We start from the raw sequence: 11743 nt of genomic DNA, 5'->3' as shown, positions 1-11743 counted from the left end.
CTTTAGGGCAGAAGCAGTTCACTGAACACTGATTGCTTAGGGTTCCACAGGAAATTGTAAGTTTGAAGAACAACTCTTTTCTGCCACAGGGAATCCAATCATATCAATACAGGGAAAAAAGAAAAAAAAAGGGAAAAACAAAGAAAGGAAAAAAAAAAGAAAAAATAAGTAATTCTGCTTATTTTAAGGTATTTCAATTTTTTTTTCTTCTATAGTAAACAATTCCCAGCAAATCAAGAGGCACCTGATACAAATTATCCAAAATCCTTGAAAGAACCATTCCAGTATAGGAAATGCATAGTGTTTTAAAGGTACGTACATGTATCTGTATGTGTGTTTGTGTAAGTGTAAGTCAGTGGTGCATGTTGAAATTACTTGTTTCCTTATTGCTCTCCTGTTGTAATATTAGCAGAGCCTTTGTGAAAGTCATGTTTTTCCTCGAGTTCAATAGCTTCCTGTTGTTGATTGAAACAGTGAAATTGTACAGCCATCCATGACATTACAATTTTGTACTAAGTTGTATTGACTATTATAACTGAAAACACGGAGCATGAAAACCCTCAGCTGTTAGTGAGCAGTGGAAGTAGGAAACTTGCTCCAGAGAATAAACTTAGGCACATCAAAATCTTTTTTAATAGCGGTCGAATAAGAAAATATTTGATGCAAATCCAAACAACAGTGGCTATCTCAGCTCGATTTCCTTTTGCATGTTAGATCAACAGCAGATAGCAGCAAGCAGCAGACAAGGTGAATTATTCATATATTCCTTTCTAAGCTGAAACACACTTCTGCAGATAAACCAAGTTGATTAACAATCACCACAGCATTTTTGGATGCTTCAAAGTCTGCTGAACTACTTATTACAGTTTCCTTTTCTGTGAGAGTGGAATATAGATAAATTCTATTGCCTTTCAGGACATCTTAGTTAGTGATTTTTTTTATAAAGAAATATATATAGAGGGTAATTTGAAGTATTTTTTTGCTGACAACAGTTACTTGAAGAGACAGATGCATAAAATAAGCAGGTATTTTGAAATTAGAGTATGTGCACATAGAAGGAGTTATATTTTCATTATTCCTTTTCCTTCCCTGTGTATTCACAATTGACTTACCATTTCAGAAGTAAGGAAGTGAAATTATGGACTCAAAAGCCAGGAGATGCATGTAGAAAATGCAGGTGAGACCCTGGTGAGCAGCAAGTGAATGCACCTCACTTGCTGTAGGCCAGTGACTGGTTGAGCATCTGTGCACTTTGGGCAAGCACTGTTCTGCTATAAAAAAAATCTATGCTGAGGAAGCATAGTGTTAAGGAAGAACTGAAAATGAGAATATTTTTGCAGAAGACAGTGGTAGTTATTTCGTAAGAATAAATGGTGAAAAAAATAGAGCATTGGACTCATGACCTGGAGTCCTTACATCATTACCAGAAAGAAAAATTTTTCTTTTTTTCTTTTCTTTTTTGAAAATGGTTTTGTCTTTTTTAGCAGTGGGAGAGAATATACACCAAATGATGGACATTAAAAACATAACTTCTACTAAAAAGCCAACATGTCTTTGCCTTGGTGATGCTACCAGAGCTAGCTCTAACTGAATATACTTCTTTTATTTCCAGGATATGAAATGTAAATTGCTTTTAATGCTTTTGGTTTATCAGGCTCACATTTGAATCATGCTTGGCAATATTGTCTGATTTTTCATTATTTTTTCCATAAATACTGTATGATGCACTCCATGTATATCATATACCATATATACTAATTTGTTTTTATGTGCTCCACTTGCTAGAGGACAATAAGAATTTTATATTTCCATTTAAAAAAAATGTGCCTCGGGTCTGCAGCTTGTGTGACAGCTTTATCTACTTATTAGTAGTATACCTACCTGAGAAATTACTCTCAAAATGGAACATTTCATTGTGTATTTTCACCTTCAGGAAACTAATTTAGAGCTGCAGAGAGGTTACTAAAGCCTGAGGGAAAAATACTTTGCTGCAAAAGATATGTATTTGAATTTTAACTGAGACCTTAGAAAGATCATATTGCCACCTGTTCACCCGCTGCCCTTTCACTCCCTCTCCCCTACCCCCACTGACATAAAACTTTTACATTCAGATCGTTGCAGCATTGTGCTGCTAACTACTATGGTTTTTCAATTTAAGGAAGTGAATTCCCCAGCTTTAAACCTCCAGATTATCAGTCTTTTCTTTCTCAAGCTATGCAGTATCAGACCTGGGCTTGACTTAGCTACTGGCTCTCACTAAACCCAGGAACTGTAGTGCCGTTTCTAATTCAGAAAACCCAATAAGTCAAAACTCCAAGAGTGATTAAGTACCCACTACAGACCAAACCCACAAAGATTTGCTCAAGGTACCATTTTTTAAGAAAGGAATAAAAATGTGGTTTCAGGGGGACACTTCTATGTTTCTCTCTCTTTTTTTTTTTTTTAAACTATTTGTTTTCCATTTCTAGTTGGGAGTGATTCAATCAGTTTATATTATTAATCCAAAAATATCAAAAATTACTGCAGCCATTAAACCTTAAACAATACAGGGCACAGAATGGGGCTTTCAATAGCAGATTGTGACCAAAGTAATATTCTGAAACACTGACATCTTGTGGCATGCTGTAGAAATAACAAAATTCTCCAGAGAGGTGATGTCCTTTTTCAAATGAAGGTCAAGCAGAGCAGATGATGCAAAAGACTCAAAATACACGAATATTTTTAATCTCATTTAAAAAATAAAAGTGATAGATCTACTTTCTAGCTATATCATTATCAAAAACAACATTGAAGTAGCTTCACAAAATACTAGGGTAAATGCTACATTAAACATCACTAAGATAAAATAATTAAGAGCATTTTGCAATTACTTAGGAATCTTTTTTCCATTAACACTGTTAATAAATTGGACAGCCTTTTAGGTAAGCACAATGGAATGTGTAATGCCAATAAAGCACTTTAGTAACAGGTCACATAATTAAGGAGCAAATAATCACCCTGGAAACAAAGATGATGATTTTGAAGTGGTTTCATTATTGGGGTACATCACAAGGTGATTGTCATTAAACTAAAACGATAGTGTATTCTTGAACTAGAGGAAAATAAGAGCCATACTGCCTACAGCAAGAGAGCTGGTGTTCCATTCCCACCTCTTCTGAATCAGCCCTAGAGAAAAGTCCACCATGTCTGGCTACTCCAGAGAGTCAAGCAAATGACCTCTTCTAATAATAGTAGCAAAGTCTCCTTTTTTTGTAATTGGTACTGCTGAAATACCTCTTAAAAATATCTGTTCTCAATTCTCAAAATATAGTAGAACTGACATTGACCAAAAAAAAATCCCAAACAAATTACTTCCAGTCACAATGAGCTTTTTTTGATTTTACAACTGACTACTTGCACTCGCATTAGCTATACTTAATTATATCTCTAGTGGTGGCCTTCAGAAAGTGCTGTTAAAAGATCACAAAGCCTTCATTCTAGACAATTCAGACATCTTATCACCATTTAATTTTAATGTTGTTCATATGAATTTCCTCTTTGTTCTCTGTTTCACTGACCTTGTCTTTGCCAACAGCTGCCTAGGGTAGCATTTCCTGCTTGGCTAAGTTCATTCTAATTGTGATGCAACCTTGTCAACTGCAAGAAATTAGTCTAATTTAATACCCTAACCTCAATGTTAGCAGAAGAACATAAAAGCAGGCTGTAGGGTAGAACCAGAAGAACAGGCAGGTTTTATTAGCTTTATCAGTTCTAGTCTAAATTCTAAACTTGGTACTGTAATATTAGTTTTGACAATAGCAAACAACCTTTTTTTCTCAATTCTGGAATTTTCTCTGGTATTTGATAGAGAAATGAAAGATCACCAGTATTAATGACATGACCAACGGGAGTGAGCAGCTAAGGCAAAAAGTTTGAAGTAAAACTGACTAGGATCCTTTAAATCCTCATGAGAGGAAGGGAATGCTTGAGGTGGAACCAGTGCTACCAACAGTGAAGAAACCTAATTTTCTCCAGCACTTCACATTATAAACTAGAAGACCCCTAAATTGTCACTGTTACCAGAAAATAGAGAAACTACGGTTATTGATGTCACTTTGTTTTATCTATCTATGGTGGTCAGGGAGTTTGGGAATTCTACTATCATAGAAGAACTTCCTCTCTATGATTCTTGACCTTGGAAGCTGTCTCCTGACTGTCAGGGTTTCCAAAGACTGCACTACTGAACTACCACAGTAGAAAAGATGTGTACAGGAACAATGTTTGCAAACTCTCTTAATAAAATAGAACATGAAATATAGTTTTGCTTAGCATAGACACAACTGAGAAAATTATAGCAGCTGAAAGTCAAGCAGAAGTATATTTTAATATGGTAGAATTCTGGAAAGAAATAAAAATACTTTTAAAAAGTAATTATAAATACAATGAATGAGAACAGAAATGGGAGATAATCACAAACTGGATCACATGAAGAATGAAAGAGATTAGGGAAAATAAATGGCTTTTTTTAAGTACTTACACAGTACAAGTGTTGAAAGAGGGAATATATTTGTTGCTTTGTTGGAAATTCTTGATACCTGCAAATTTTATCTTTGTGTCCTGCAAATCTTCCAGATGTCTTGACTGGCAAAGTGCGTGTTATTTAGGGTACTTTTTCATTTAGTTTTCTATTATGCCGAATATGTTTCTACTTCTGTCATTCACAGTAGATTGTCAACTGTTCAAGCTGGGAAAAAGAGCAGTGGTGTAATGAAAAACTGAAAATAAATTCACTTGTCTCAGATTTTTGCATCTACTTCTTTTCTGTGCATCTATACATAGAGAAAGAATATGTACATACTGTTGAGAAAGAGGCATACTGATTTGTGCCAGTGAATGGTATGCTGATATCACTGCTGGAATAAACATACCAAGGGAAGAAAAATGCATTTGCATTTCACACTAGCAAGCTTGGCATTACAATTTTCCTCTTTTCACAAAGTGGTTTTCAATTTTAACCCTATATTTTTCTGTGCTAAAAGCTGAAAATATGAGTTAAATGTTGCTGTTTGGAAGACAAAATAATAACTAAAGAAGGCAATAAAAATTGACGCCAAACAAAATCCAGGTGCCAGATGACTTTTTTACTCTCAGAAAACAATGAGAAAAATCCCCATAAATCTAAGTGAAGGTTCTATAGTTGCTCCTTCTGAACAATCCTAATCACTAAAGCAAGTTAAGCAACAACCTACAAGGAAGCTCTCTTGCTTACTTCCAGGTGAACTCAGAATGTGATACACAGCAGTTTTTTATGTGAATTTTCATATGAGGTGCACTGGAAGGGCCCATCTTCTCATCACAGGAGCCCAGTGTGATTGGCTTAGTTAGACATATACATACACAATGTAGCCTATTTAAAGTTGTTCCCAACTGCACTGATATCAATAGAAACTTACATGCATAAATGCTACAGCCCTCATAAGATTCAAAGATTCAGAAGCAAGGTCTGATTGTACAAATTGCTGACACTCAGGTCTTCAGGGCATATATGCACTTATCTCCTGCTGAAGGGAATTAAACAGAAGGCATCAAAGGGTGATGCTGAAACTCCTGCAGGCTTCATTAACATAAATGCTGAGGTTCATTTCAAGTCAGTGTTAGCTTTTGTCTTCAGCAAGTCCTTTTCTCAGAACTTTAACTTCTAAATGAGTTTTATAACTCTTTCTTTCTCCATAGTTAAACATGAAATCTCTTCATAAATAATTTTCATCCTTGTTTGTCTTCAGGCAGGAGACAATCACTTCGTACACAATTTTTATGACATGAAATTTAGATTCTACTTTTTTGTTAAAGCAATTTACTATTAATTATGTCCTAAAAAAAGTAAAGCACACTTCCAATATAACACATTAAAAAATTACTACGAACTGGAGAAAGTATAATTAAATACCACTATTAAAATTGAAAACAGGCAGACATGTATACACAACAGCATGGTTTTTAGTAAGATCTGAGCTACTTGTGTCTACATTTACTTTCCTAAGACAGTAACAGGAATGTGTATGTGTATGTTATATCCTCTCCTCAGCTTCATTTTGGCAGTACTTGGAAGTTAATTACTAATCTTGTTCTTTCCCTTCTTTCTTCTTCTCACCACAAATTCCAATCATAAGACACTTATGGTGCTGGTACTTACAGGCTGGTAGAAAGCTCACACCCTTCCAGCCGTGTACAGCTGTCTTCCACCTTGGCTTGTCTTTTCTAATAGGGCACCCCTGGAAAGAAAGAATAACCTCCTTAACGAATTTGGACTTTAAGTAGGAGTTGTGTGAAGAAGATTTCTCTTCTTTTAGAGTCTTTGTGAGACCTTTCATTCAAATTATTTATATGGATACGTATTTATAAGTCTCTCATTATGGATTTGATGAAAATATTCCTTACTGGGGGAGTTGTTGAATACCAGGAAGATGCTTAATTTTGAAGGTTTTTTTTAAAATGCAGAGGATTGGGTAAGTGCATAATTAAGGAGCTATCATTCCCAACACAGTAGGGAAAAAATGGCTCTGAATTCCATTAAGTAATCAAGGATTTGTTAAGTATGTGTCATATAGTACTTGGCCTATGAAGAATATTGTTACAGAATTGGCTGGGAAACACAAACATTTTATAGTTTGAATCCTTTAGTATTATTCCCAACAGCTGTAATGAATGCTAGCTAGTGGCTGCTCCAGGTCCCAAAGATATCTGTAACACTTGATTCTGCAAAACAAATTTACAAGAAAATAATTAATATCCTTGGGTTTGAACAGGTAATTTCAAAGTAAAATTGGAAATGAGATAGGATATTTAACACTGGATAAACTCGTTTGAATAATGCAACAGTTCAGAGATTTCCTTTAAGAAAGAACTCATAAACCAGAGCAGATTCTTGTAAAATACATTCAAAGAATGGAGAAAATAGGCAATTAAGATTTTTCTTAAATCTTAAAATACTAAAGGACAATATTTTTCTACAGTACAAATCCAATTCTTTGTACAAGTGGTTATATTTCCTAGCATAATAATAATGAATTTTTCAAACAAAATTTTATTGCTGATGCTTTAAAAACTTGTACCATCTGACCTATTCTGAGGACATACTGAAAAATTTGGTGTCAGTGACTTTTATCTTGCACAAGATATCTGATCCTTATTAAATATTATTTAGTAATACTTAAATAGCATAAATTAGCTAGTTAAAATTAGCACAAGCCTACTATCTCCAGGACTACATAAAGAAAAGAAAAATTACGTGGGGATAATTCTAACAAGTTTGGATGCCACTGTACTTTTTTTCTCTGAAAGAGAATAGAAAAAAGGCGCTTTTTTTGTTTGTTTGTTTTCTGAAGAAAAATACAGTCAGTCTTAAGTGCTAATAGATTATCCACCTTGGACCCAAGTCCAGAAATCAGTTGACCCAGACCCTGGGAACAAAACACACCAGCAAGGAATCGAAGGGTGTCTGCTGAGCAGGGGCTCTTTGCCTGTGCTAGCTGTCAAGGTTACTCTCCCTATTGTCCCCTCTACCCTCCACACATGGATGCCTGAACTGTTTGCTAATCACCTTCTGAACTGCCACAGTTGCAAGCAAAAAATTTTGCAGTTTACCAAAACTATGGATGGTTATCTTAAAATTTTATATTGTAATTAATGTTCCTGTACCTGTTCATGGAGAATAGGGTAGAAAGCCCTTCCTGACCATTAGAGTATGACTACCTGAAGTTCTGAAACCTGAGATTTTACTCGTTATCTTAACAGATTAGCAAGCACTATAAGAGCAATACCAAAGCTCTTATTTTAAAGGAAGGGCATGCCTAAAATTTCCTGATTTTAGGAAAAATGTTTTTTGAATTATATAGAGTGTTCACAGAGGACATATCAAATTGAAGTAGTTCAGTAATGTAGGGCTAAGGTTCAACAGCAATAAAAAGAAGTGCCCAAGAATGTCTAGCCTCTGTAATGATAAGAGAAGATACAGAATTCCTCATAGAAGCTGTTTATCTCCAGTTCTCAGATAATTCAGACTGTTCTTAGAGGTTGTAAAGGGAAAAACTCTCCCACCAACTTTCCCAAACTGCTCTAGTATTAATTACTTTCATTAATAGGGTACTTTGACCTTGTTCCAAGTTTTAGTTGCCTAATTTCAGTTTATATGTCTCGGATTAAACACCCACTTTCTCCTATTCTGTAACATAATTCCCTTGTGTAAGCAACTACAAGAAGTTAACTCTCCATCTCTTTGTTAATTAGAAAAACCAACTGAGCTGCATAAACCTTGACTATAAGACTTATTTGCGAGTGCTTGCATTATTTTTGGATTTGAAACTTTCATGAAATGGGGTTAATAACATTGTACTCCTTGCTCTGGCAGCAGTTTTACCAGTGCTGTGCTCAGTGGGAAGATCATTTCTCAACTTCTACTTGTATTAGGACACATGATGTTTTATTACAGCCATTTAATCAGGCAATTAAATTCTTCCAAGTGTTGCATTATTCAGAGTGTCTGCTTCACCAATATGTGTATCATCCACAGCCTCCAGAAACACAGAAACTTGTTGTGTAATCTATTGAACTGGGATAGAAAAGGCACTCCTTAAGAGTTGGGACTAGCCCATTTTACAGCTCCATTAAGAACTTTAATAAAACTGTCAGCAAACTATTTAGTAATTCATTCAGTCTCCTGTCTTAGTATTATTAATTGTGATTTAATAGGACATCTTGTTCAATATCTCAGACATATCCCCTAATTTCACTCCCTGTTGGCTTTATGAAGCAAACTTACAACTTTGGGTTTATTTGACAACACTTACCTTAATTGTTTCTTTCATCTGCCTTTTCAAAAGCCACAGCTGAGTTATGACACAGAACAAACTTGTAAAATAGGTATATGTATTTGCAAGTATTGGTGTTCTTAAAGGTCTATTTTTCTTAATTTTGGCTTGACAATTTTGTTGGATATATGTATGGAAGAAAGATGATATACTGAGAGTGAAAAGAGAGGAAGGAAATTTGTTGAAGGTAAAAATAAGTGAAAGACAATTAGATCAAATATCCTTTCGAGATCACCAAACGACTTGTCAATAGGAAAGAGGTGGTTTCACAGAGCAAACAGAAAACCTGTACAGATGGGTCACAGTGTGAAAAGTGACAGAATAACTGCTAGAACATAATGGTTTTTCTGCTGAAGTACTTCAGGAGTTGATTGTAGGCTCTACAGGAAAGAAGTCTTCTTTACCGAGTAGTATTTAAATAGATCACTGTTCATAAAAACCAAAGCTCCTTTATCATTCTTATTCTGGTAGTCCCCAGGTGCATCCCAGGAGATGTGTGTCACCTCTATAAAACTGAAGACTTTCCAACATAATCCCCTAGAACAAAAAAAACAACAACTAAATTTCACAGCTTCCATCTGTGACCATCCAAAGTCAACCAATCACGACTTTGTCAGGTAATGGTAAAATGGTTTTCCCATCAACTCCATTGTTCTGGTGCCCCTTTCCAGAGGAGCATCCTTGTACTTCATGTGAATTTCTAGGTTATCAGTTTATAGCCTCTCTTACTTCCTTTATAGGTTAATACTGGTCAGATTCTGTTTCTAATATCCACTCTGGAGACACCTCTTGTCTCTTCTGTCAATAGCTGAAGGCTCAACAAGCCACCTTTGTAAGAGCTTAGGTTTATCCACTTTTCCCCTTCCCAGGGGAAGCTGGGGAAGCTGGGGAAAGCCAGCTGGGTCAGGAAATGTGAGTCTCTTGAATGTCTAAAGAGCAAGTAGGTTTTGGCTGAACTCATGCATTTGCTCTTATTCTTCTGTACCACAGCTTTGAACCTTGAGCAATATACATGACCAAGTTGTTCTTTCTACTGCTTGTCCCTATTTTCCAAAGCTGCCTTGATGTCTGAGTATTGGCTCTGTTTCTGTAGTTCACCTTTTCTTCTGCAATCTGTGTCTGTTCATCTTATCTTCTGTCTCCAGTCCTGAGAAGACCAGGTTTTTTCTATTAAAATGCATCAAAATAGTCTTCTGAAAATCCTACCCCCTCCTCCTCCCCAAATATGAAGATTAGGTCTCTAATTTCAAAAACTACAGCCTCCTCTCCTCTGGCAGCTTTATTGCTCAGATCCATTAGCTACTAAGAAAAAAAGTCCTGAACTTTTATTGTCAGTCACACCACACTTTTCCAATCTAAATACATACCTACCATTTCTGTTTTCCTTGTATAACAAATTCAAGCTTATTTCCTTCCCTTTCAGATCACTGTAGGAGTTCTATTCTCTGCATTAAAACTCTTGATTTATAAAGTAGCACAAGACTAGGAGTTTGGTTTCCCACTCCACAAATACTTATTCTATTATCGGTCATAGTATCAACTGAGTATTGAAATAATACCTTTCACAATCAATTTCCTGAGGCTCTCCTACCATTTTCTTTTAAACATTATTTCAAGAATCATTTTGCAAAAGATTTCCAAACACACTATATGTGTGTTTTATCTGAACTTTACTGAATATGACTATAGGTATAACATCTGTGGATATGTGCATATATACATATGTATGTATTAAGTGTATGTGTATGACATATACATATGGAAGATTACATAGTTATCTTGTTTGTCTCTTCCCATACTTTTCATAGTGTTGCTTTCCATGGAGCCAGGAGAAAAAGGAAGTTAATAATATCACTATCCATGTTTAAAATCAGTCTTCAATTTCCCTCATCTGCTCCTTGTCTTTTCAGCCCTCAGTACTTCAGAACACAGATCATATTGTACTGCATACCTTGACACTGCCCAACACTTTGACAGTGACCTCTGAGTGTTTCAACAATACAAATAGTAATTGCAACGCCAATAGCAACTTAGGGAAAATAATTTCAAAATTTCTGATCCAAGCAACATGAAATGCTGCTCGCAGAGAAAAGGTTATGGGCTTTGAAGGTTTCAAAACAAATGCATTAGTTTAGGCCTGCTGTGAAGATGATTGTGATTTGATTTGCATTAAAGGAATTCACTGGAAAGAACTTAAGTCTAATTTCAACCAAAATGAGATTTCAGAATCAAACTATAATTTTACTTTCACAAATATAACCATGGAATTATTTGCATTGAATACTCTTACTTAGAGACATATCTGATACATTTCATACTTATTTAATGACAAAATACACCCAGACACTAATACTTAGTATAATAATGAATTATCTTGATTGTCTTTTTTAAGCTCCAAAACATAGCAGATACAGTGTTGACAAAAAGGGTGATAAAAAGGGTGAAAGAGAGTTAAAGCCTTGATATCAAATGTCTTAGAAATACTCTTTGTCCAAAATCTTTTTAACATATGAATAGGAGTTAAGCTATTCATATACAAGATCCTATCAAACAAAAATTATGTTTGGACACACGAGAGGGAATCAGCTGCCTGACTCTCAGCTGTCCTTTTAAGCAAATCCACCATGAGAGAATATCCAACAGCTAAGCATGCCAAGAAAATAGTCAGAAAAAAAAGCTAAAATTATAAGGATCCAGATGGTACTATAGGAAAAAATACATGGATATTTTGTATCGAGGTCACATTTTTGCCAAGGAATTCCACTGGCATTAACTTCTTGCCAAAGTAGAAGAGCAGGGTAATGATATTGTATTAAAACCAAAATATATAATATGGTTCTTTCTCACATTGTAGATCCCTTGAAAACAGATTGATATCTATGAAATTCACATGCCAA

General features: G+C 35.2%; 1 long non-coding RNA gene across 1 annotated transcript in view; it reads left to right on the top strand.

Annotated features, from left to right (window-relative positions):
- Positions 1-211: 211 nt before the first annotated feature.
- The window catches only part of LOC116780545, a 37303-nt gene continuing 25771 nt past the window's right edge, over positions 212-11743 (top strand). The window contains exons 1-3 of the long non-coding RNA XR_004354516.1: positions 212-311; positions 1121-1177; positions 1485-1622. This is a non-coding gene — a long non-coding RNA (uncharacterized LOC116780545). The remainder of the gene's footprint in view (positions 312-1120; positions 1178-1484; positions 1623-11743) is intronic.

Source organism: Chiroxiphia lanceolata, chromosome 1, assembly GCF_009829145.1.
Source record: "Chiroxiphia lanceolata isolate bChiLan1 chromosome 1, bChiLan1.pri, whole genome shotgun sequence".
NCBI classification, from domain to species: domain Eukaryota; kingdom Metazoa; phylum Chordata; class Aves; order Passeriformes; family Pipridae; genus Chiroxiphia; species Chiroxiphia lanceolata.
The sequence above is the reverse complement of the archived record's forward strand: the minus strand, read 5'-3'. Positions and strand labels throughout refer to the sequence as shown.